General features: G+C 44.0%; 1 protein-coding gene across 3 annotated transcripts in view; it reads left to right on the top strand.

Moving 5' to 3' along the window:
* The first annotated feature begins 2,605 nt into the window (after window positions 1-2,605).
* Window positions 2,606-26,723, top strand: part of ERG (ETS transcription factor ERG) — a 254,753-nt gene continuing 230,635 nt past the window's right edge. The window contains exon 1 of one of the 3 annotated variants that reach the window (XM_055313619.1): window positions 2,606-2,624. The gene's annotated coding sequence lies outside the window, so the exon portion shown is untranslated. Of the gene's footprint in view, window positions 2,625-3,510; window positions 3,643-16,682; window positions 16,975-26,723 lie in introns of those variants that run through there. The other 2 variants (XM_055313618.1, XM_055313617.1) reach the window with 2 other exon arrangements.

Below are 26,723 nucleotides of genomic sequence, written 5' to 3'. Positions count from 1 at the left end.
AATCTCCATATTGAAGGATGTAAACCTTTTAAGGCCCTTCTCAGAATATCAAAAGAAAAGGAGGCTTATATTTAACAGGTGTGACAATCCAATGCAGGACATTTCATTGAACAAGAGCTTGACATTATCCAGTAACAAATACTTAAATTAATCCAAAACATCTTTTGGATAAAAGGGATTTCAAAAAGAATTAAGTTGACCACAAAACTTTATATGGAAAGAAGACCATTTCACATATGAAATTCTTACAAATACTAATTCTCCTGAAGCATGTCAAGTCATGTTTTTGTAAAAACCTTTCTTTTAAATGATATATTATTAGCTTAGTTACAATTACCGTCTTTTGTATTTGTCCGGCAGCACAGAGAGTGAATACGTCTTCATCACTTGGTTTCTGTTGGCCTCTCGAATTAAGTCAATTGATCCGGTTAGGTGACACAGATTTCCTATTATTTTGACCTTGAGTATGGACCATACTGCAGGCAAAGCTGTGGCAGTAGGTGGGGAATAGATGAGACAATAGGAAGAATTTCCTATTTACGAATTATAAAATGCAATCAGTTGAAGGACATGGTGTCACAAGATCAATGGAGAACTCTGGGATTTTGGCATTTTAAGATTTTTTTCAAGTAGATGACCTCAAATTTTTGAGTATGCTCAAAATGTACCTCTTGCCTTTTAAGAAATTCTCTCTTTCTCTCTCTGCGCATAGTGTCTCTTGGGGAATGGGAGAAGAGTAATACAAGGGAACTGGAAGTGAAACCTCAATTTCAGTTTCAACAGTGGTAACTTGGATTATTGAGGTCATATTCTTTCTACTATGAAGGAGCAGTTCTTTATTCTTTAAGTATGGGTTTCTTTCTTTCTTTCTTTCTTTCTTTCTTTCTTTCTTTCTTTCCATTAGCACATGTAGTACTATTTCCAGCACTGTACTGCAGTATAATATTATGTGCCAGTGATGAGCTTGAGAAATTTCACTAGCATACCGTAGTATTATAAAGCAGAGTCATTGCCCAGTGGACCGCTGATCTCATTGAATAGGTTGGGAATCTATTTATTTTAAGGCACTTTCCTAAATGTTAAGGGTTCCCTGTGGTGAGTTTTGAAAATTAGTGGCTAAGGGGAAGATTTCAAAATACAGTGAGGTTTCTTGGATCTGGAATTTTTGGAGAAAAGCTAGAGAGAAAAGGAACCCAAATATGCAAGTGACGTGAAGGGGAAAGGCAGGTTGAAAGTTATTGAAGACCACATAGACTGCAGTATTGTGATTTCTCTGTTAGTAGTGAGCAACTGAAAAGAATCAATCGATTTTGCAAATGACGATTCTAGCACAGATTATATAAATTTACATGTTCCTATAAATGTGCACCTTTTCATATGCATTCTGTTCTTTGTGCCCATAACCTCTTTTTTTTTTTAAAGATTTTATTTATTCATTCATGAGAGACATGCACACACACAGAGGCAGAGACACAGGCAGAGGGAGAAGCAGGTTCCCTGCAGGGAGCCCGATGTGGGACTCGATCCCAGGACCCTGGGATCACGCCCTGGGCCAAAGGCAGGCGCTAAACCCTGAGCCACCTAGGGATCCCAGTACCCATAACCTTTTTAAGAAAAGGATGCATTCTTGTTAGAAGCTTATTCTGTTTTCGCTTTTTATTTTTATTGTTTTATCTTGGCCCCCTAAGGAGGGGGGCTTGTATCTCATTTATTATGATGTGTGTGTTTGTTCCAGAAATTTCCTAAGAACAGATCTGTAGTTGCATGAGAGTTGCCCATTTAAAAAAGAAACACTTCCTTGGAGAGTTTGTAATGGTAGATTCTCAAATTAAGGAGTCTATTTTGGCATCTTGAGGGTTAAAGATCCTCTCAGAATCTATAGGTCCTGGAGAAGGCAGCTTCTAAACTCAGCTGCTTAGACCCATTTTTTTCCCCCAGCAAACAGGAAATGGAGCCCTGAAGGCCTTTTTTTTTTTTTAAATTGGAAAGTGTGTGGGGTGGGGGCATACTCACGATGCCCACTTACAACCCCGAGCCTGACCCAGACTTGGGGGTCTCTGTGTGTTTTTTCTTCTCTCTCTTTTTTTCTATTATTTTGGCAGACTTTTTGGAATGTCTGGGAGCTAAGGGCTTTGCTTCATGGAGCAGAATTCTGCAGCAAGAAAAAGAGAAAGTTATAGACTAAACCACAGAAATGTAAACACGTCTGCAGCTAAAATAACTCCACTTTCATTGAAAACACTCCTCCTTCACAATCAGACTTCTGTGTGCTATGGTCAATAAAACTGCATGTTAATAGCGACCAATTAATAGATTATGTTGCCCGGCCTTAAAAGTTGAGGGAGTTTTAATTATTATTTTTCAAATTAAAGGAGTGCTTATTCCCTCCCTTCCCTTGGGGTGTGTGTGTGTGTTGGGGGGGGGGACTTAGCTTTCTTTCTGGCTGTTTGCTGAAATTCTTGGCTGTTAAAGTTTGCAGAGGGAGGGACACGAGTAGTTTTCACTCGGTCGGAAAAGGGGAGAGTGTGCAAGAGGACGCTGTGGGATGGGCTCCTAGCCATCACGCAGGGACGGTCGTGACAGCCCCCGTGGGACACGAGCGAGTGAACGGCAGCAGCACTCAGGTAAGCGCGACGTTGATGTCAGGATTCACTGATAAACCAAACCATCTGGAGGGGCTTAGCACCGCGCGCCCCGGCCCCGGCCCGGAGCAGGACCTCGCGCTCCCCCTCTTGCGAGCGGCGTTTTGCGGCCACCGCTCTCGGGCGGGCCGAGCATCCTCGCGCCGCGTCCGCATCGCGCTGCCGCCGAGCCTCCACCGCTCGGCCTCCCCGAAGCCGGCGGCACCCGGCCACCCCGTCTCCTCTGCATTAGCCTGAGGGCGGCGTCTTCACAGCGACGAGCATCCGAGGCTGTCCGCGGTCGTCTTAAACTTCTAGGGCAGCAACCAGTTCTTTTATGATTTTTGCATGTCTGCAGTGGCTGAAGCTAGGGAAAAAAAACAAAAACAAAAACAACAAAAAAAAGGAAACAAACAAAAAAACTATCTCTCACTAAATGCGACCTTGAGCCCCGAGGAAGAGGAGGCACATCCGCGGCTCCCCCGCTCCCCCCACCCGCGTGCTCCCGTCTCGCCTCCTGGAGGCGCGTCCCGGGTGCGTCTCCTGCGGGGCCGGCTCCGCGCTCACGCCGTCCCAGGCTCGGCGGCTGCAGCTGCTCCTCCTCCTCCTCCTCCTCCCTCTCCGCCTCCCCTCCACCGTCCACCCCCCCACCCCCAGCCGCCAGCTCCGTCCTACACCCAGAAGCGAGCAGACCTGCCCGCGCCGCGGGGCTCCCCGCCCTCGCACTCCCACGCGCGCGCACCCACGCGCGCCTGGACCCCGCGCGCCCCGCCCCCGGCGCGCACCCCCGGATCGCGGGTCGCGCGTCGGGGCGGCCTCCCTGCTCGGCGATTGGCGGGAGCCGGAGCCTCCCCGAGGCCGGCGCCCACACCATGGGCTGAGCCCGTCGGCGCCCGCCCCGGGAGTCAGTGCGGCCCGGCTCGGCGCGCACCTCCAGGCACGCGCGGGCGCGGACACGCGCGGACACGCGCGGACACGCACGTGCGGGACACGCCCTCCCCGACGGCGGCGCTCGCCTCCGGTAAGTCCCGCGCCCCGCGCGCCCTGCCCGGCGGCTCCCGCGCTGGCGGAGGGACAGGTGGGGCGTGCGGCGCGGAGGGGGGGCTCGCAGGGTCCCGGAGGGATGGAGCGAGCGGGCGCCCCGAAATCTGCAGGGGGCTCATCTGGGGGCCCCCCGCGAGCAAAAGCCTGCTTCTTCTTGTCTAGACTGCAAGTAGATGTTACCTGAAAGCCCCCTCTTGGCTGAAAAGCAGGGACCAGGTGTGCGCTCGGCTGTCACTGCGCCGTGGTCCTCGCAGGCGTGGACTCTCCCTCCGACGGCGCCCCGAACCCCGGGCTCCCTCTCTTTCTTCTGCCCTGCCCCGTGCTTCCACCTTGCAGCTGTTCTGTGTATGGTGCTTACAATTTGCTACCTTAATTGGGGGTGCTTGGCGTGTTTAACAATGTAGCCTGGAATAATAATAATAATTCTTTCTTCTTCTTCTTCTTCTTCTTCTTCTTCTTCTTCTTCTTCTTCTTCTTCTTCTTCTTCTTCTTCTTCTTTTTCTTCTTCTTCCTTCTTCTTCTTCTTCTTCTTCTTCTTCTTCTTCTTCTTCTTCTTCTTCTTCTTCTTTCTTCTTCTCCTCCTCCTCCTCCTCCTCCTTCTTCTTCTCATCAGCTAGACTGGGTATCTTCCGAAAATCCATCATCCATTTATCGCTATTACATATTGCTAGATGTGTTGCAAAAGGTACTGTGACTCTCTGCAGCTATCTTTATTATTTTTAAGCATAAACTTATATGCTGTTTATTAATAGCAGGCCAGACTGCCCAATAAAGTGCATAAACAGTTTTTAAGGCAGATGTGGGCTTAATGCAACTCTTCGTTGATATAAGGAGAATTTCGTTTATCCTTCAAAAGAACATATTCATATGGGCCACAGATTTCACACTCGACATGTTTCTGTAGTTTCTGCAGTTCAAAAAACTTTCAGTGTGAGTGGGAAATAAAAAAAAAAAACATTGTATTTTTCCCTGTGTGACATAACCTAGCGCATAGAGTTTATTTATCATCGGAACTACTTTTGAGTATTTTCAGTTCTCTCCAAGCAGTTTAGAGCCCTTGACCGACCTCAGCTCCCCATCACCTTATCACCAGGAGAACTGTCACATTCCTGGGGTTTAACCCTTGCTCTGCTAGCATCAGCTTCTGCCAGTTCCTTCACCAGTGGGAAGACCAGGCAATAGAACTTATGTAAAAACCCAACCAGAAAAATTACTTCACTGGGTGTCAAATTATGAATGAGCTAATCATACCATTGAAATTACAAATCTAGTGGAAACAGGATGAGCTATGCAAACTTGTGGCTAATATGTAAAGTTTTATAATTCTAAAGAAAGGTTTTATGAGTGCTACCCACATCACAAATGCTGTTTGTGGTTTGGTAATCCTAGCTTCGATTTGACTCAATGACTTCTGGAAATTACACTAAACTGGCGAATGAGTATTATATCTTTTGACTTATAGGTTTAAGAATATGTAATTCTAGCACTACTTAAAATTAGTTTCTCTTCTTTTCTAACACTTTGCCATCACTTCATTTTATTTTTAAAAATTGAGGAGAGAATTGTGATGCATTATTTTATATGTGTCTGTTCTTTCATGATGGGTGCTTGGTGACTTAATCCGATATTCCTCCTTCGGCTAAAACTTTGAAAACCAGTGTTTTTTTTACCATTGAATGGATTATGTGATTGGGGCTGTATATACAGGTGTAGATAAACATCCCCTGCTCTACTTCTCCTGCTTTGTTTTGGTATTAAAGAAACACCTTTTTGAATTTCTAATCTCATAAAATCAGGTATTTTATTTGTGGCGAGGGCTTAAGATCCCAGGGGACTGCTAGATATATAAGTAAGAAGTAAAGCATCTCCGAAACATGTCAACATTGGTTTTTAGCTTAATGTGCTATTCTAAAATACTATACGTATTCTGTGCATATACAGAATATATCATGTTATAGATAAATACTAGAAAGCTCTCAACCTTTTTTCCTAAAATTAATATTAGCTCTGATTTTTTTCCCAGTTAGTTATCCTTAAACAACAAGAACGTAAAATAATAAAAGAGGCATTTATTTCTTTGCAAGACAGAGGAGCTAATGTTTCTAAAGGCTTTTCCTACTCGCTAGTGAAAAAGGATAGCAGGTCAGCGTCAGTCATATGATATGGAGTGGTGGGGAGACATTGTCATGTTGAATAAATGTCAGTGCTGCCTGCTATTTCATAGAACTCCATTCAGGAGGTGTTGACATAGAGACACCTGCATGTTTCTAATGAGACTTACGGAGCCAGGGAAGCAAGATGTGGTCAAGGTAACTTAAGTCATCATGAGCAAAATCGCAGCCTTTTGAAGCTGCTCCGTTTATGGTGGGAGTTGCTCTCTCTAAATGAGGGTAAAGAGACAAAGGTCACCTCCTGGCTTCATCACCCTTTTGCTTTCCAGGCAAGCTTTTCCAATGAGGAGAAAACCAAAGGGGTTCTGTTTTCTTTCCCCTTTCCGTATAAGGATTCTTGGGCTTTCCCGGGGGGAACATAGTCCTTCAAAATACAGCAATTGTTTATGATCCATACCTTGAATTTGAAACTGTCTTAAAAACTCTGGAGTGACATTTGTAAGAAAAGCAAGCTGACACAATAGGAATAGTCAAATATTTTGGGCACAATTTCAGGCCGTTTGGATACCTGGATATAGCAGCGCCAGTTGGGGTGTTGGGGGTACTTTGATAATTGGTGATTGCTTAGGCATGAGGTCGACCAGCCATCCCTCTGTATTGTTGCGACTCAAGATGATCTCCCCAGTGCTTCTTTGCACTTCTAGCAGCTTGTTAGCAGTCAATTAATTAGTTGTGCATTTTGCATTGTCAATATACACGTCACATTTATTGGATCAGAGGTGTTCTGTAGATAAACAACAGGAGTTTCCAATGATTGGAGGAGCCTCAGAATCAGTTTTTCAAAAAGAGCCAGGGGGAATTGTCCGTTTTTAATTTTACCTTTTATTTGTAACATTTTGGCATTTAAAGGAGAGAGGATTCAATGCTTCATGGTTGTAACATTGCAAATCTAGTGAAGGTAGTGAAGGCGGATGATCTAAAATTACTTTGCTAAATTTAAGTGTAAGTAAAATGTAGACAACACCAAGAAATTAAAGGGTGCGTCTAAGAATGGAGCACTGGGTCTGAGTTTTAGATTTAAACTAACTTTTAAGTTCTTCTATTTTTATAGTGACATGTCATAATCTGGAAGACCCTGATTGCGTATGAGAAATAGTAATTTGACAATGAAAGTAAGGGGTTCAGTTACCTTGACTCAGTGTATGCTCAGAAGTGTGTGCAAAGAAGTTTTATTATGTGACGTTTTTCTATGTGTGTCAAGACTGAAATATCCTTAAAGTGTGTATAATAAGCCCTTTGAATTAATCTATCAGTTTTCGATTATAATCTTAGAGAACTAGATGTGAGATATGATCTAGGACAAACTGCTAGCGTGTCTAAAGGTTTTTAAAAACTAGATCTGTGGCTCCTTCTTTTTAAAACATACACTATAATTTTGAATTGCTTTAGTGGGAATGAGGTTTTCATACATACTGGTGTCTCATATGATATTCCCTTTAGGAATAATATTATTCCAATAATTATTCCCCCTGGAAGGGGGAGAAAAGCATCTCTCCAATGAATACGAAATACAGGCTCATGTATGGCCACATTTTATTTTTAATAGCAGGAAACTCTAATTTTCACTTAATTAAGGGTTCGGCAAGGGCTCCCAAATCTTAATTTAAAAGTGAAGACGGGTGCTTGTTTCTCGTTCTGGGTGCAGAGGAGCAAAGGAGGTAAGCCCTGTTTGGCAATGTACCATTGTTGCCATATTTCTATTATGTGAATCTCCATCCCGGTGGGGAGATTCATTTTCTCTGTGATGGAGTGGAAGTGTACGTTATGGATTCTTGGGGCTTACTAGGTCCATGAAAGTTGCAAAGTTAAAGCAAGGCTGAATCAGACTGTGCACATTCTTCTGTGTCCCAGGCAGGGCAGTTTGTGTAACCACCTTGGGTGTAGTCATAAACTGCTTTGTGGAGATGGATTTGCCGGTGTCGTTTTGAACTAAGATGGGCATCGGATTTGGTACCCTCTGGAACAATAGGGGAAACCCAAGGTCTTACCCTATCTGTTCATGGCCCATTGCCTTAACAGAATAAATTGGTTGGAATTGGCAATGGGAAAAGTGCTGTTTCCTCCTCTGTGCGTCCCTGAGGCTGGAAATTTGCTTGAGGCTAGGATGAATGAGGATCTCAGGCATCGGAGAGGAGATTGGAAGAAGCCATCATGGGGGTGGGGTGGGGTGGGGAAGGCACCATTGCGGCCCCATCTGTTAAGCAAAGTTTTGGACCCCAGGAGGGAACAAGGTAGACTTTGGGATCCTCGCTTGGGCCTACAGAGATCTGGTATAAATAGTAACTAAAGTATGTGCTAGTAAAATAAAGTGTTTGGAAACACAAGCCACTTACACTTACAATCTGAACATAAAACTTTTAAGTGAAATGTATGAGAAAGCTGAAGTTTCTTTTATTAGGAAGTGAGATAAAAACACATAGAAAACAAACTGACTAGCCTGCTCAGGAACGTTCATAAGAAGATCTCATCCTTCGAATGCGTTCTCATTAAAATTATATCCAACCTCACAAAGCTGATGTGAGCCTGCTGCCAGATTTACAAATCTGGGTTTCTAATTGCACAGAATTTAAACTCGTCTTGTGCAAGGCTTGCTCTTTTTGCAGTGCAAGATTCAGCGGCAAGATGACAGGATAAGCAAAAGTGGAGGAAAATTTGCTTCTTCAGTATCGAAAAGTACTTTCTAGTCTGTTTGACCCTGGCAGGAAAATGCACTTCTCTTCGGAATTCTAAAATAGAAGTCATGACAATAAAGATCAAGTTCTGGGGGAATATCCCGGGTCTTGTCTGGAGAAGGCACCTTACGTTAGCATATGACCGATACTTGTCGCAAGTTCTGAAGCCCAGCTGAAAGTCCCTGTTGTGGAGGCAGAGGAAGAGATTACTGATTGTTGCTTGAAGTATCAAAAATGGGAGGATTTCATGGCTGAGACTGTCAGTTGGGAGGTGGCTGACCGTCGTATGGTTGGTATGATAAAATCGGATTTATTTTTGCAATTTCGGAAGGCTTCTAAACACAGGTGGTCAAACAGAATGTCCCACAAGGACAGTTCCTCCCAAATACTCCGTACCAAAACGGCAAAACCAGAGGTACGTCCATGAAATCATCCCCGGGGCGCCCCCGTGGTTCAGTCAGTTGGGTGTCTGACTCTTGGTTTCGGCTCAGGTTATGATCTCGGGGTAGTGAGATGGAGCCCCGAGTCCGAGTCCTGCTTTTGCTCAGTGGGGAGTCTGCTTGAGATTCTCCTCCCTCTGCCCTTCCCCCCCATTCCTGCGAGCTCTCTCTCAAATAAATAAATAAACAAATTAATATTTAAAATAAAATAAAATCTTCCCATAAGTATGTAGACCCCATGGTAAGCTACCAGGAGGCAGAGAAGGGGTTACATTTGTGTGCCTATTAATAACATATTTATAACTACAGTTGGCTTCAGTATAAACTTTTTCTTTGCAAAAGCTCAGCATTCAATCGTGTTATATTTCCTTTATTAATTTTAAGCAACCTGGGAACACATTTCTCAATCAAAATTTCTTTTTTTTTTTTTTTAAGATTTTATTTACTGGAGGGAGAAGCAAGCTTCTCGCAGGGAGCCCGATGTGGGGCTTAATCCCAGGACTCTGGGATCACACCCCCAGCCAAAGGCAGTTGCTCAACTGCTGAGCCACGCAGGCGTCCCTCAATTGAAATTACTTGATCACCTGTTGCCTGAGAGCACTGGCCACAGAGAGGCGTGGGGAACATGGGTTGGTTAGGGGCTGTGAAGGCTCTGGATATGTCTAGAGTCTGGAAGGACAGCTGCAACTTTAATGGGGGGAAAGCCAGAAAAGTCCAGTGTGGAGCTCACCTATTTACTTGTCTGACTCCCACAATTTAGTGACCTGCCTGAATTATTCTTTTTTCAACCAGTCGTATTGACAACATGTAAACAAACTCTAGCCCTTTCTACTCCAAATAGCTAATAGCATTCACTCTGAAAGCAGCGTCCTTGGGATAAATATCTGCGGGTGGAAATTAATGCAAGGCAAGTGGCATGCCCAAGAATGCTGGGAATGCTGATAGGGCAGAGACTGGTCTGTGGTCAGATTTGATCCAGGTTGTGAAGGTTCAGGACTCCAGCAGAGGAAGGGCATTCTGGGTCACAGAGAGACAAGTACAGGAAGAGAGACTAGAAAGTGCAGAGTGTATCAGAGAATGGCAAGCTGCCTTTTAGCCTGTGTTATTGCCTTATATTCTGTGCAAGATGCTGTGCAGGGCTCTGTGGGGAAGCCTCAGGTTATACCTTAAGGAAGTTGAAATTTAGAAAGGGAATAAGGTGGGGGGTGGGGGAAGGCACATGCCATGGGATCTAGAGAGGGAGTGACGTCATATGCTAACAAGAGTGGCTCATTCAGTAATGCCAGCTGCTCAGACCAGGCCGGTGTGATGGGTGTGATGGTGAGGTAGGGCGCCCCCCCCAACACTGTATGCTGGCGGAGGCAGTGGCCCCTATGGAGTGTCTACGTCAAGTGCTATTTGGGGGCCATGGCAGCGACCGCCCAGGCAACACACTGGGCAAGCTTGCTATCCCATCACACAGCCCATTATCTCCTACAGACTGGTGGGAGAACTTTTTTAGTCTCAGCATCAGGAGTACTTGTGGGAGCCTTTGGCTGGATGGCCTGGCTCCAGCACAGGGAGGGCCCCCACTGCCCGCCTGCTGAGCTCCCACGGCCTTAGCTACCCGCTGTGTTCTTACTCTTGTTTCTCTTTAGCTCCATCTTTAGTATTTATTTTGCATCTACTTTTGAGTTTTTAAAAGCCTTTTTATATCGCATATATCCTTGTAGATGAGTTCAAATCTTTTTTTTTCTTTTTGGAGCAAGGTACAGTATAAATAAAATAGTCCATCATATAAAAATCATATAACCAAAGAATGATCTAAACTGTACCATGGGAAGAGAGTGCTGCCCGAAGGATGAGGCATTGGGGCTGTACCATGTCCCCATGCCATACCTGGTGTTGGGTCTTTAGGCAGGGACAGGGGGCTGACCTGACAGGTGTCAGGGGGCAGGAGGGCAGGGGAGTCAGGCACTGTTGGTGCTTGGAGCCGTGGAAGTGTTACCCAGGAGCTGGGTCCTGTAGCACAAGGACTACCCAACCCTCTCAGGTTTTGGAGGGACCAACCTAGACACTTAACTTCAATATCCCAAGTGTGAAGTTAAGAGGTAGGGAGGAGAGGATCTTGCAATAGGAAAGGGAGAATGTGGTTGTTGGCTGATTGAGGGACAGTGACTGCATCAGGGATGGGGTAGGCCTGGGGCACGTGTTGCCCCGCTTACCACGGCTTTTTCAAGGAGGGTCCCTTAATCCTCCCATTTTCCAGAATAGCAGAGTGAGGCTTGGGAGTGTTAAGGCCAAAGTGAGGTAAGGACTTGCAGAACCAAGTCCTGGAATCTGTGCAAGAGGCTCTGGTGTCCGGAATCCTCTTGGTTGGATGGAGCAGAGGGCCCACTTATAGAGGTGACAAGGAGGGAGCAGGGTGATGCAGAGGTGGAGTCAGGAGTGCTGGGCAGTGCTGGGCAGAGAAAATAGAGTGCAAGTCTCATGGCTCATTTAAAATTTTCCATTAAGAAAGAAAAGGAGGGGCTCCTGGGTGGTTCAGTCAGTTGAGCGTCTGCCTTCCACTCAGCTCATGATCCCGGGGTCCTGGGATTGAGTTCTGCTTTTCCCTCTGCCCCTGCCTCCTGCTTGTGCTCTCTCTCTCTCTTTCAAATAAAGAAATAAAATCTTTAAAAAAAAGAAAGAAAAAAAACCCCAGTTAAATTTATTTTAATAATCTGTTTCATGTAACGCAACATGTCCAAAATATTATCGTTTCAAGTGTAATGCATATAAAGATTGGTGAGATATTTAATATTATTATTTTTTATATTAGATCTTCCAAATCCAGTGTGGGGTTTGCACTTACAGCAAATCTCTGTCTGGACTGACCGTATTTCAAGGGCTCAGTGGCCGCGTGTGTGTAGTGACTACTGTGTGTGTATTATTAGTGCAGGTTTAGAATCTTTGGATACGAATCTTTGGATTCATATTTGATATAATCAGTAACCATGAAATCCATTATAAAACTCGATCACAGGAGTAGAATTTTGTGACTTTGTGTCTCCTTTGGATCTCACCCAGAATATCACTGTGGAACCAGATATGATAGCAGTAAAACATTGAGTGCTAGCATGACATATTCAGTACTAAATTTGCAGTTTTCAAATTGGAGGGAAAATGTATATATAATTTCCTGTTGACTCACTTCATGCTTTTAAAGAGCAAAATAAAATCTCTGCTTTCAGGCTGAGGCTTTGCATGCCTGGTAACGAACAAGTAGTGCTGCTTTTATTGGAATCATGCTCCGACAACTTCATGAGTAAAAAAATTCTTACTTGAATATTCTCTTATTTAAAGATAATTCCAGCATGATGACAAATTTCTTGTTTTGCCGGTGGACAGTTTCTTGAGAATAATGCACTTTATCACTTTGAAGGATAGCATTCTTGAGGTGCTGGAAAGAACATCAGTGAGATGGATTGTTGCAGGATTAACTTTCAAGAGCACGTATTCACACAATTTGGTAATGGCAGGTTCCTCTAACACAGGCCTCTCCCTCTTAAGTAATGCACCAGCTCATGGCAAAGCCTTATAAAGTCAGTCGTGTGGTTCATATGCTACTTGTTATTATCAATGTGCTGTGTGTGATGAGTCTTTGAATAACTTAGCTCTTTACCATATGCGTGCTTTAGAGTTCAGATTTAATTTAATTTTTATGCAAAGTAAAAGACCCCCACTGTAGATCTTCCTCATTCACATTTCCCTGAATGAGAAATTTGTTTTCGGTTCTAGTGCCTGGTCTGCAGCAGCAAACTCCTAGTCTGTGCTTCCTTGTAAATGGCTTGCTTTCATTATCACTAGTGCATGATAAGGGAATTTCACTGTCCCTATTCTGCTGTATTTTTCCCAGTGGGCAATGCTTACTGTAAAGAAACAGAAGACAAAACAAAACTGTGTTAAGTGGAATGGATGCATGTGGCTTTTCTCAAATCTAATCACTGTGTCAAATTTAACACCTCATTTGTTCAGTTATTGGCAGCCGAACACAGGGGAAAGGGAATATTGGGATTTATATTTAAAAACCCCCAAGCCTCAAAACTGACAAACGGGGCTGTGTGTTCTCGTCTGTACTAGTAGCACATCTCTGGTTGCTGGGATGCTCCGTTGTAAAGGCCATCGGGGGGCAAACAAAAAAGCAAGAATACTTATCTCGTGCTCGGTCGGCTCCGCTGCTTTCAGATGTGGGCAACAAATCCCATTTTGCAGTCGAATCCCGTTCCGTTCAACACGGAGCGTGGGCCACCAGGTGAGATCCTCCCGGAGGTAAACTGAAATTCCCTTCTGGGGCTACTGCCGTCCACTGGATGCCGTAGGCCTCGTTCAACCTACCGGTTTCCCAGGGGAGTACAAATTTAATTTAAGGTCTAAATTATATTTGCGAAGTCTGAAGCACATTAAGGCTTCTTAAATAATTCACTTGGGGTTACGTTCAGTGAACATGTGTAAATATGAGAATGTGCGAGGCAAGTGGTCTCAACAGAGAGTGGATACGAGACCACATTGATGTAAGCCACATGTGCTTAAGATCTTGGAGGAAAATCCGTGTCATCGCTGGCAAGCAGAGCTTTAGGCTGGCCCGGTGGTTCCCAAGGCAGAGTTGATGTCCAGTCGCTCCTGCACTGGGTCCTTGCCACTTCATCCGGGAAGACCTTGGTGACAAAGTGTCGAATGCGGGATTGTCAGCCGGTGGGTGCTGCTGTGGCAGGAAGAAGGTGAGAGAAGGGCCCCACCCCCAGTGGGTTCCCCACAGGCTTCTCAGGTTGGGTGTCTGTGGTGTGAAATGGCCAACATGTGCTCTTGGAAGCGGCTGTATTTAGTTAGACTTGGATTAATAACGACAACTATGGAGTTTTTCCCTTCAGGCTGAACAACTTTCATATGCTATAGGGCTGTGGGGTGGGTTCAGCGACATGACAAGTGGCACCCCGTAGAGCCACCTCGTCGAGGATTCTGAGCATCGCCTAGTGCCTCCCTCCTCCTGCTGACCTCTGGACAGACACGTGTCCCCCTCAGCATCACAGTCTCCTGTCTCTCCTGCAAGAGCCTGGTCTCCGTAAGTGTATGGACGGCATGGATGTTGTAGATAGACGGCAGCGCCAGCGAAATTTCACCTGCCGTGGGCACACACAAGGGCTAAAAGAAACAAGCCGGCGAGTCTAATGAAATCAGGCTGCAGATCTGAAGCGATTTTGGAATATCCTGCTCTGCTTTCTGTCCTGTGTCTGGTTTTCATGGAAATTTGTGTCTGGGAATGAGAGGGAATCGGAGTGGATTTGCTGGAGGCAGGTGCCTGCGTTCCTTGGCTTTGGCCATTAGGAGTCAGGTCCAGGGACCTCCTCAGAGGGGGAGGGACCCAGAGGTCTTAGGAGATTTGATGAGCACCCTGCAGTCTTTGTAAGACAGTGGGGGGATTTTCACAGACTTCCTGATTTTTGAGAATTATTCATAAGTCTGCCCTAGTCTGGGATTTTTAGGACAGAAAACACGCTCCACTCACTGTCCGTGCTCCGTAAATTACCATTTGAGTTCGTCGCAATGTTATTTCTATAGCCTGTGATGCTGGTGTACATAACTTCAGAGATCATGGGTAAAACGACTCCATTTCTTTCTCTGGCAAGAGCATGGCCAGTTCAGGTCAGGAAGACGTGCGGCAGCATCATGGCTGGTGCTGTTGGAAATACAAGCTGGGTCCTGAGAGGTGGAGAATAAATTCTCGTCCACCCTAGATTAAAGAAGTAGTGGAAATGAGGATCAGGATTCGTTATGTTTGCACTGGCACGGAGAACAAGATTGAACACTAGTTTTTAGTCTTTGCTCCAAGCAAGTGAAATAAGAATTGCATATCATGTATTTGAGAAAGTTAAATGCATGCTTCCCTTCTGGAATAAGCAAGATTCATAACAGACTCAGGCAAGGCAAAGATTGCTCCCTGGATACTTACTTAATATGGAATGAAACGATGTCCTGAGAAATCTCTGGTTGGTAGACACTTAAAAAAAAATAGGTTGATGTTTTTGAATAAGTACACTCCTCTGCTTCATTTGTCTCAGATCGTTCACTCTTTATTTCTGTCCTTTTTTATTTTTTATTTATTTTTTGTTTCTCTCTGGTTTTGTTTCTTCTGCTCGACACCCACTGGCTTCTAAAGCAAGGGGTGGTGTGTGTGTGTGAGTCGTTGGTTAAAGAGCCTGTCAGGGTAGCATGGCTCTCACGGGGATAATGATGGGGACATCCTAAACAGATGCGACTAAGTGCAGACAGCATTTACTTTATCACTGAGGCTTCGGTGCTTAACATGTGGCGAAGAGACAATGTTTTGTGATGCAGTTACCCTTAGGCTTAAATTAGTGTTTTCAACTATTTTTCCTGAGCAATCCACTGCAGGTGGAGTCTTTTCAGACATTTTCCCCCAAATCCTCCTTCTCCCATGTACTAATCTAACAGCACAGATACCCTATCTGTTTAGGAATTTCACATTATACATTTATATGTCTATCTACATTCAGGTGTAGTCTGTACTTTATACAAGAAAAGAGTGAAGACTTTTTCTCATCCTCCGAGAACTGATTTTAGCCTCTTTGGGAACACATGGCTTACGTACACAATGCCCGTGCTTAGCTTTGAAAAAGATTCAGCTTAGGAGAAGAGAGGGCATCTGTCCGGCAGCGTGGCCTGAGAACGGATAGCGATAAAGCAAAAAGCAATTGACGGCTCCCTTTGTATTTCCCAGAGGGCTCCGTTAAACCTGCAAACTCTGGACCCACACGCTCTTTCCACATGCGAAAAGGTGGTAGGATTCTTTTTTTTTTTTTTTAAAGATTTTATTTATTTATTCATTGGAGACACAGAGAGGCAGAGACACAGGCAGAGGGAGAAGCAGGCTCCCTGCGGGGAGCCCGATGCAGGACAGGACCCTAGGACCCAGGGATCACGCCCTGAGCTGAAGGCGATGCTCAACCACTGAGCCACCCAGGTGCCCCAGAGGGAGGATTCTGATCAGACTTGGGTGTACAAGATCGGAGGGGCTGCCGAAACACCCACGCTGCAAAAACAAGTTGACAGGGGCCAGTGGCCCCTAGTGTGGTAGCCACTGGCAGGGCCGCCTTCCCTTCGGAGTCCGGGCAGGAGCAGCCCGCCGGCTTCTGCGGACAGCCTTTTCCCGTCCTCTTGGATGTATAAATGCGGGTCGTGTGGCCGATCTGGTGCAGCTGGATCACATTGACGCTAATGTTTCCCCTCCAGTAAAAATGGAAATATATTAAAAAATAAACAACCAAAAAAGACATGCTGAGTTTAGACCAAAAATCAATCAGAAGAGAAAAACACTTGGGCCAGCGTCAAGAGCAACAAAACCGCGCCAGCACAAATTTTTATGAAAATGATCATTGAATAGTATTTCCATGAAAAGGCAACTGACTCAGAGACGGAGGGTGAGTGTCCCGTGAGGCAGACCAGAGTCGGAAGGGCCCGCCCACGCCCGGGGCTGACAGCTCCGCTCAAGCACAGTTACTAGAAGTGACCCAACCATCCCGAAAATAGGAAAAAAAGTTCACGAGGGAAAAGCCAGATTCTTAGGCAGGGAGAGAAATGTGTGTTGTGAAAGCAGCACGGCTTGGGAAGAATCTAGCGCTGCATTTGAGTCTCTCCTCCCCAGGAGCAGCCCCACAAATAACCCTCTTGTTCTCCGCTGAGGGCTGCACAGTCCCCGATGATCTTCTAGAAGGGCCAAATGGGAGACGACGTTCCTGGAGTGAGGAAGGCGCACGGATGATGAAGTCTCTCCCTTAAATGCTTACCTCCAGCTCGTGGCAGAGGAAGTGTTATGGTATTTTCTGCTGGTACACTCTTCCTTCTGGAACATCACAAGGCAGCTTGCTTGCATCTGAGGCAGGAGATCCAAGTGGTTATGCACGAGCATCTCCCAGCTGCCCTGCAGAGCCCTGCGGCTCCCTCCACCCGCCCCCGGGGCCATCTGTGCCCGCTCCTTGGAATGTGAAAGGTACGTTTTTCCAGGATTCTTTTTGTTTTTGTTGTCTGCCTTGGAAAGGGTGCTTAACTCCAAGCAAGCGCTGGCTGGTTAGGAGAGCTCCCCCTCCTTAAACTTTCTCCTCTTCTTCTTCCCACATGGCTTCTTTTTAATGCCTTACAGACAGACATGAGCTTGAGTCAGCGGTGACCTGCAGTCAGAATTTGGATAATTAGCAGCAGGGTGACCAAGTGCTAGGTCATGGTCACATGGAGCAGAGATTTGGACTTTTCTGAATACTTGCCCTTAAAAATCACTAAAAATACCTCTTTATGCGGTGACTCCTCGCACAGTGGATGCCATCGTAGTAAGATCACAATGGTATCTGGTGTTTCTTTCTTTTTCTTTTTTTTTTCTTTTTTTTTTTTTTGGTAATCAGATTGGGTTAGATGACATGCCGCAATGTGTGCCTAAACACTTACCTATGATGTTTGTTTATAGTATAGGCTCATCTATACTGTAGATGAGATCTCCTCTTCTATGACAATAGCTGACACTTACTTTGCTGTGCTCTTTCTGGGGAATTCTCTTCAAACTTAATAATTGGGCCTTTTGACCATAAAACAGCCCAGGAACTTAGAAAATGCTGATGGTCCTAACGAACCAGAGTCAATGATGACACAAAGTCCATCCACGTCTGTATCCAGACAGAGTAAATATCAAACACTGTTTCCTTTCCTAGGTCATTTCAGACTTATTTCACTGCTTGGCTCTGTTTTATTTATTTTTATTTATTTTTTAAAGATTTTATTTATTTATTCATGAGACACACAGAAAGAGAGGCAGAGACACAGGCAGAGGGAGAAGCAGGCTCCCTGTGGGGAGCCCAATGTGGGACTCGATCCCAGGACCCCAGGGTCACAACCTGAGCTGAAGAGGGATGCTCAACCGCTGAGCCACCCAGGCGTCCCACTTGGCTCTATTTTATTCAATATGATTTCTAGGTGGCATTTTTCCTCCCCAAATCTTTTAATAGATGTAAGCTCTTACATATAATATTACACAGGTTATGTGTATGTATATTACATTATAACACATGTATTGTAATAATCCTGTATTATGATAACCGTGTGACCAGAGCCTTAGAGTTAAGGTTAGGTTAAACTCTCTCTTTCTAGACCACATTCGAAGAAGTCTGAGGAGGACCTGAGTCATACTGAATTTTACCCTCCTGTTAATTATTCATGTAGAAAAGGACTGTTTGGGCATCCTGGGTGGCTCAGTGGTTTAGCGCCGCGTTCAGCCTGGGGAGTGATCCTGGAGACCCGGGATCGAGTCCCACATCGGGCTCCCTGCATGGAGCCTGCTTCTCCCTCTGCCTGTGTCTCTGCCTCTCTCTCTCTCTCCCTGTGTCTGTCATGAATAAATAAATAAAATATTTTTTAAAAAAGAAAAGGACTGTTCTGTGTTGATCTCCTTATAAGGGATTTCTATAGGCTGAGGCACCTGCTGTTCCGTGTCCAGGAAGGCTCCAGTATGCTAAGAAACCACATCTAAATACCAGCCTTCTCAAGAGGGACCTTGCAAAGTGCTTTTGCCATGGAAAGTTGAAATCTCCTTTAAGAAAATAAGATTTTTTTTAAAAGCAACGATGTCCTCCGGTTTTGTTGTGTGTTGTAATAAATGCAACGTTTCTTTTCAAGGGACTCTTCTACTCATAGGAATATTGTCACGTCGATTTGCAGAGAGAAAGCCGCCCTGCTAACTGGAGCCATATTTTTCGCTGGAAAAGAGGCCAACCACAGCCCCTGCTTTTTCATTTCTCTTTCTGGCTTGGCCCTGATTCAGGCTGGCATCTCCGACTCCCTGCTGGGTCCAGGGATGCCACCCGGAGAGGGGAGAGAGCTTGGCTGGGAACACTTGTAGGGGAGATGTCCAAGCTCACTAACTTTTGTCGAGGGGAGCACAGAAGGGGACTGTGGGTGGTCATGCCAGTCTCCAGTGACCCCTGCTTTCCAAACCGCTACCCGTGAGTGATTTCTCTGGGCACTCAGCTGTGGGTCCCAACTTCAGGGGACAGAGTTTGTTATCCTGTCTCCGTCCCCTGCCCACACAGGCTCAAGCCCTTTGTTTTTTTTCTCATATTTTCTTGAAAACTCTCTGAACACACGGAATTTATGTTAACACATAGTTTAATTAGTCTTTAAAATTGCTCCCCAAAAATGGTACTCTGGGAGTTTTCGAAGGATCTTGCCAGGTACTGAAAATGGCAAAGCACAGGTGCAATGGCAACACTCACCAACACGTTGTGGTCCAGGAGAATCTTCTTTTGACCTTTGGAGCATTGTTCTTGTGGTTTAGAATATTTCAGGAGGGGATTCAACTGAACTGGTTCTTCTGTTCTTCAGAACACCTAGTTTCTTTGTGTGGTGTCAAGACCTCCGTTTGCCTTTTAAGTAAAGGGACCAGGGCCACTGCACCATTGGATGTGGCATGTGTCAAGCTTAGGAGAAGGAAGAAGTGCGTCCTTGCCCTGTCCCTCTGCCTTCCTGCATCTTCCCTGGCTGTAGGTGAGGTTCACGGAGTGCATGCAGGCCCACTGGGCATGTCCACAAAGATGTTTCTCCTTCTTCCACTTTGGGTTTTCATCCTGAGACTGCTAATTAAACCATCCCATAAATCCTCCATTATAGGTAGTCAAACCTAATTTTAGATTTCCTGCTTGCTCCGGTGTCCCGCCTGATTGCTACTAGGGTGGCAAAAGGCAGGACCTGGGGAGTAGGCTGTTCAAACTGGGCCACGTGTGAAAGCCTTCTTCTCAAATATGAACCCAAAGCCTCATATTTGGGGTTTGGTTGTAATTCCTGGACGGCTTTTATCTTAAGTTTCAAAAGCTTCTGAAGATAACTCTTTGAAACGCCGCAGCTTGGTTCTTTTTGTTGGACAGCTCTGATGTAAGGAATCCAAGAAGGGGCTTCGGGCAGAGAGTGGGCATCAGGTGGTTACAGCGAAGGATAGAGGCAATGGAAGCCTGCCATCTTTGCTAAGAACACAAGGCTCTGTTCCCTCTCAGTGGTCTGAAACTCAGCCCCTTTCTCCTGTTGCAAGCTTCTTAAGAAACTGCGTGTATGTTCCCAATGTCTATTAGGACCAGTTCTTCCTACCTACCCGTGTCCCCAGTGCTCCAGCATCTTCCACCAGTGATGGTGAATGATTCAGTGGGGCTGGAAATGGGAGGGATCGGGGGTGTGTTTGGGATTTCCGCATTGTCTTTCTCACAGTCCCAAATCTAGGTGTCCCCTTCTCGAGCCTCAGAGTTGGAAAGGTGAATTAATTAGTTAATTAAATTAAATTAAATTTTATGGGTTTTTTTTTGAAAAAAAATTTATTTATTTTTTTTAATTTAGAAGGTCAGTGAGTACAACAAAGTTACCAGGATAGTTTGGGTTTCAGGCAGCCGAACTTTGTTACCTGCAAAGGAAAGCTGAAACCCATGGGCTGTTTTTCCACCCTGGAGACTTGGCAGGCAGTGGAGTGCCCTGGGAAAAGGCTGGGGATGTGTGTGTGGGTTTATTGGTTATAGCAGGGGTGGTGTGAGCTGAAATCTAGATGAACAGCATTAAAATGTTTAAAGCTTACAAGAGGTATGTCTGGGCATTTTGGAACTTGAGAGGGTGGTATCTGTAATACTTTGTTCATTGTGGAAATATTAGAACACGCACATAAACAAAAATATTTAAATCTTTCCACACTCAGACTTATGGCTACTGACAATGGTGCATTTAATTCTACAATAGTGGCAATTCTTTTATAGATACTCTTTTTCCAAAAGTAGATCATATCACATTTACAAAGTTTATATAACCTGTTTTTTTTTACTTAATAACACATTATAAATATCTGTCCATCTCAATAAATATGTTTAATGAAATATCTTCCTTCTGCCACATTATTTTAAGGTTGTTTGGGATTCCATTGTGGGGTTCTAGTGTGATGGATTTAACCCGTCCTTTCCATTGGGTATTTAGACTGTTTTCTGTTGTATTATGATCCCAGAGTTCTCTATCTTGACTGCAGGATATGGGTGCCCAGGACCCATTACAGACCAGTTACATCAGGCTCTCTTGATGGTGAAGCCTAGAAGTCTGTATTCTCACATGCCTGTAAGGCTGGAAATCATGGCTACAAACCATTCTCCATAGTTTTCCAAAGACTAGGGTACATTCTTGGAAGTGGAATTGTGTGATCAAGGTATGTGTCTTAGTCTCTTGCTATACACACTGCCACCTTATCATTCAGAAGGTTTTTCTTCTTAAACTAATTTACACTTTAAGCTTCAAGGCTTCTGAAAGGCGAAGGATGAAAAGAATTTGCACGTGGACTTGGGGAAGAGGTTGGTACAGTACCAAACAGGCACATGGGGCTGTTGGGGTTTTGCTTAGTTTTTTGGTATTGTGACATGACCTAAATAAACAAATGAGCGTGCTCCTAAAATCATGAAGACAAACGTATTTGGTGCCAGTTTCTCCCCATGGAGCTTTGGTCAGACCACTGGGCAAATGAGACAGCCCTGGCCAGGAGCAAGTGGCAGTGCTACAGGACCAAGTTTTATGTCTCTCTGGGCTCTCAGCTATCCTAGAAATCTCCCACACAACACCCATCAAGTATTGAGTTTATTCACTCTGAAGGCCTCTTATGTCCTTTATCAGTTTTCTACTTTAATTGCTGTTTTTTTTTTCTCAACATAATACATATGCATAAAGTTAAATGGTATTTCGGGGCTTATAATGAAAAGTTCTCGTTCTCTGCCTTCCAGCTTCCCTTAGCTGTTCTTGGCTGTTCTTCTGTCCATATTTATAAGTCCTGGGCTCCTGGCGCTTCTTCTTGAGCTTTCAATCTGGATATTATTGATTTTCTATTAAGGAAGAGGAGAGTTGAGTTCACTCTCCTCCCTCCATTCTCCATTCCTCCCTTCTTCCAGAGTAGTTAAGCAAAAATGTCAGTGAGATTAATGTTCACTTCTAACATTATTATAACTATATAAATATAAGAGGTGAGCTGCATGATGTGCTGTGGTGACATTTTCTTTTCCCAGATTTAATAACTGGGATGTGGGTGTTGCCTTAGTTTTTCTAGGTACTTATCAATAAGACTGCCCTCTGCTCCCCTGCAGGGCTGACATCTCCTCTCTGGGTGGGGTGGGGACACTTTGGGTGATCTCTCAGGGCAGAGGAGGACCCTTGGGGGTGCTGGGCTGGCAGGCTCCAGCTGAACTGGCTGCTTCCAGGCATGCTGTTGTCTTGGGTCTTCCTTCACTGTTAAGTCCAGGAAGGTAAGGAATTTGAGATGCTTTTTACACCAACCAGCAAGCAAAGAGAAGCTGGTGACTGAGCAGAAGACTGATCTTCATTTAGATCTTTGCTTAGAATAGATCATCACTGGCAGGACCAGCTTTGGGTTACAGATGTGCCTCCCATTGCATGGCATTCTGCAACATCTTTCCCTCTGTGGCTTTATTTCCTTCCTCATTTAGGGCTTTTATGACTTAAGGGTCCATGATTCTTGTCCGTAAACCATCGTGGGGATTTGCCTCTGTTCTTTTTGTTAGTTTGTCTTATTACCTGGTAAATAACCTGGAAGAAACATTTGTTTCCTTCTGAGTATGGAGATTACCCAGATAGTGCCCACCGGTCCCTCCAAAGACGGGCCCCTGGTAATCCAGATGGGATTCTTTCTTCCTTTAGGCAGTTGGAACTCCGGATGACATCCTGTAGAACTGCAGCAGTGGCCAAGGTGGGAGATCAGATATTGGATGGGCTTACGGGAGCCAAAGTACATTCCTCCCTCGATAATCCCCTTGAAAATGAAAAAAAGGTTCCCTCAAGTTTTTATGTTTCCAGCTTTCATCTGCTCCTCACTCACAGGTGCTTCATTCCTTGGCTTGAGCAAATACCTTCAGGGAAAAGGAACCAGATGTCTCTTAAAAAAAAAAAAAGAACTATTTAGCTTGAGGAGACCTATATATAACTAAAATTGTACAGAAAAGCCCAATAAATACCCCCTCCTAATAGAGTGGAACTCCTTTGGTGGAAGCCAGTGCGCTCCTGCCCTGTACTGCCCCCCCCCCCCCGCCACTGTCCCCAGATGCTCTCTCCCATTGGGGACCAGTGTGAAAACTACTAGCTGGTCTATTCTGTCCATTTCTTGCCTGGGAAAATAGACACCTGTAAAAGCCAGTTGTCCAATGTTGCAGGACAGGTGATTGGCAAAAAGGGGAACCCTTGCCCGGTGGCTCATATCCTGTTTCTCATTCCAGCCTGAGTCGTGCTGGGGTCAGTCACGTTTGAACACATGTGGTGACAGTCCGAGGGGATCGCCATCACGTGACTCCAGACGCCCACAGCTTGCTATCAGCCCTGCAGTTGACCTTACCTAAACATGCGAAGTAGTTTATCTTTACATTGTATTTTATACTCAATAATTATACTTTGAAAATACCACATTGAATTCTTTTGCAATAGTTTTTGGATTTTGGAAATGAGAATTATTTTTTTTTCTGTAAAGGAAGACATGCCTGCGAAGTTTCCTCATGACTTTTTTTCATTTATTTACTATTAATCTATGTATCTACTAATATTTTGCTGTCTCAGCATAGATTCTGTCTTTAAATTTTTAAATATTTATTTCTTTTTTTAAAGTGTGATGCATTCATTATATTGATGAACCAATATACATTATTACCAACTAAAGTACATAATTTATATTGAGGTTCACTCTGTGTTGTCTATTCTGTAGGATTGGACATGTGTAATGCCATATATGTATCATTAAAGTATCCTAGTGGGCAATTCCACTACCCTAAAAATCCCCTGTGTTACACCTATTCACTCCTCCCTTCCTTCCCCTGAACCCCCAGCAAACACCAACCTTGTTACTATCTCCATGGTTTTTTTTTTTTTTTAAGATTTTACTTATTTATTCATGAGAGATACAGAGAGGCAGGCAGAGACACAGTCAGAGGGAGAAGCAGGCTCCATGCAGGAAGGCTGATGTGGAACTCGATGCCAGTATCTGGGATCATGCCCTGAGCCAAAGGCAGATGTTCAACCACTGAGCCACCCAGGCTCTCCTGTTTCCATGGTTTTGCCTTTTCCATAATGTCACAGAGTTAGCCTACAGTATGTAGTCTTTTCAGACCGGCTTCTTTCACTTAGTACTAGGCATTTAAGTTTCCTCTACATCTTTCTGTGTGGTTCAATAGCTCATTTCTTTTCATGGCCAAATAATATTCCATGCTATGGACATACTGTAGGTTGCTTATCTGTTCATCTATTAAAGAGCATCTTGGTTGCTTCCAGTTATCTTTAGCTGTTATCTTTGTGATATTTTTCAAAGCTGCAATGAAGTTTCAGAGGGGAGGATGTGACCTCTAGGTGAATGCTGTCCTATCATAAGGAAAATTGAGATTCTAATAATGGGTCATCAGTATTCTTCCATGCAGAGGGGAGCTGATTATTTTTGACATAACAAGTGTTGCAGATTTCAGATAGTTCTGAGTCACTTTGGGTCTTTGCTCAGAGGGTTAACTGAAATGAAACTTCTTTGGACATCATATCCCCAAATTATTCTCCACTCAGTGTGTTCTGAAACTGGAGCTCATTGTGTTTCTAGTTGGAGGAGAGGTAGATTGTTATCTACACCAGATCATTAGAACCTAGTGTAGAAGTTTCTTCTTGGCATTCCTAATGCTCATATTGTCTCTACCTGCATAGTTCCAGGGTGGGGAGATCACCCCCTCCCTAAATGGTCCTTCCCATCTTAGGCTCATTCTGTCAGCCTGGGCTTCCTTATATTGACCTCAGATGGTGTCCATCATTATGTCGACTTTTGCCTTCTAGAATAACACAGTAGGGTGGCTGTCTCTGCTCATGACTGGTACAATTAACACCTAACATGGTGCCTAGTTCCTAGAAGTCTTTCAATGAATATTTATCAAATAATTTTAAAGCCGAACAAATGGACGGATGAATATTTGACTGACTCTCATACATTTCAAATGCGTATCTGCTTAAACGTCTTTTTTGCAGACAAAACACAACTAGCTTTTTTTTTTTAAAAAAAAAACCCATTTTATACAATATTTTTTGAGCTATCATATGTTGATTTTATTTTTATGGGCATTTGTTTTTTTTTCTACCCATATTGTTCTTGGAAAGTCGTGACCCTAAGAAATAAGGGACCATTACATTTTGTGATCTGGGCTCAATGCTTCCTTTGACTATATTAGATTCGGGACAGCCCCATCACACTGCCTTTGAAAACACTCATGTGTTTTCTTGACATCGACTTCTGCCGAGTCAGACCCCTGCCATTCAATAAATTGGGTGGCTGTTAAAAACTCAAGACAAAGAAAATAATCTGAGACTTCGAATTGTATCTTATGAAATTGAAGAAGTTGCAGATAATATTTTTCTTAAAAAAATTCATGTGATATTTTTTAGTGTCCTAATAAGAATTTTTTTTAACAGGATATATGCCACATGTTTTCATTAAGTTAACTTTCAATGATTTGGGCCTATGAATGCTCAGTAATTTCAGGCAAGGTGGCGTTTGGAAGTGATAACTGTTTTTTATTTGAGTGCGATGGACACCTAATAATAATTTGTAGATAGGACAAATAAAGCTTAGAGACTAATACATGAGATAGAAAAGTGAGAATACATGAGATAAAAAAGACCCCAAACCTAAAAGGATTTCTACACATTGATGTAGTGTGGAACAAAGGATGTGGGTTCATTAATAAAGATGACATTTATGACTGTGCCAACCAGTGTTCTAGGCTTTTCACATGTGAATCCATTTAATCCATACAACAGCCTATGGAAAGGCACATCTTTATGGTTATTTTTTATTGTGGTAAAAAACACATGACATGAAGTGGGCCATCCGAACCATTTTTAAGTGTACAGGTTAATGGTGTTAAGTATAATCACACTGTTATGAAGCAGATCTCCAGATTTTTTCATCTGCCAAATCTGCAACTCTGTCTCCACTAAATAACAGTTCCTCTCTCTTCCCTCCACTACTGCTGGTTGCCACCATTATACTTTCTGGCTCCATAAATTTAACTGCTTTAGATACCTCCCATCAGTGGAATCATGCTGCATTTGTTCCTCTATGACTGGCTTATTTCACCTAGCTTTATGTCTTCCATGTTGTAGCATGAGACAAAATTTCCTTCCTTTTTAAGGTTGAATGCCATTCCATTATTTGTATAGACCATATTTTTTTAAATCTGTTCATCTGTTGACTGATACTTGAGTTGCTTCCATCCCTTGGCTAGTGAATAATGCTGTTATGAATATGGGTGTACAGATGGGTGAACAGAGGAAAGATCCTCTTTCAATTCTTTTGCGCATATACCCAGCAGTGGAGTTGTCGGATATTATGGTGATTCCATGTTTAATTTTTTGAGGAACCTCCATACTGTGGAGGTTTTATAACAGTTGTGTTTTATAACAGTTGTACCATTTTACAATCCCACCAGTAGTGCACAAGGGTTCCAGTTTCTTCTACATCCTGGTTAACACATGCCATTATCAGTTTCTTAAAAAAAATTTTTTTTATAATATCCATCCTAATGGGTGTGAGGTGGAATTTCATTGTGGTTTTTTTTCTTTTTTTTTTCCATTGTGTTTTTGACATGCACTTTTCTGATGCCCAGTGATATGCTTGTTGGTCACATGTATATGGAGAGCACTTTTACTGCATCCACTATATGC

The sequence above is a fragment of the Nyctereutes procyonoides genome, unplaced genomic scaffold (assembly GCF_905146905.1).
Source record: "Nyctereutes procyonoides isolate TBG_1078 unplaced genomic scaffold, NYPRO_anot_genome, whole genome shotgun sequence".
Lineage (NCBI taxonomy): Eukaryota > Metazoa > Chordata > Mammalia > Carnivora > Canidae > Nyctereutes > Nyctereutes procyonoides.
Note: the sequence above shows the minus strand (reverse complement) of the source record. Positions and strands in the feature narration are given on the sequence as shown.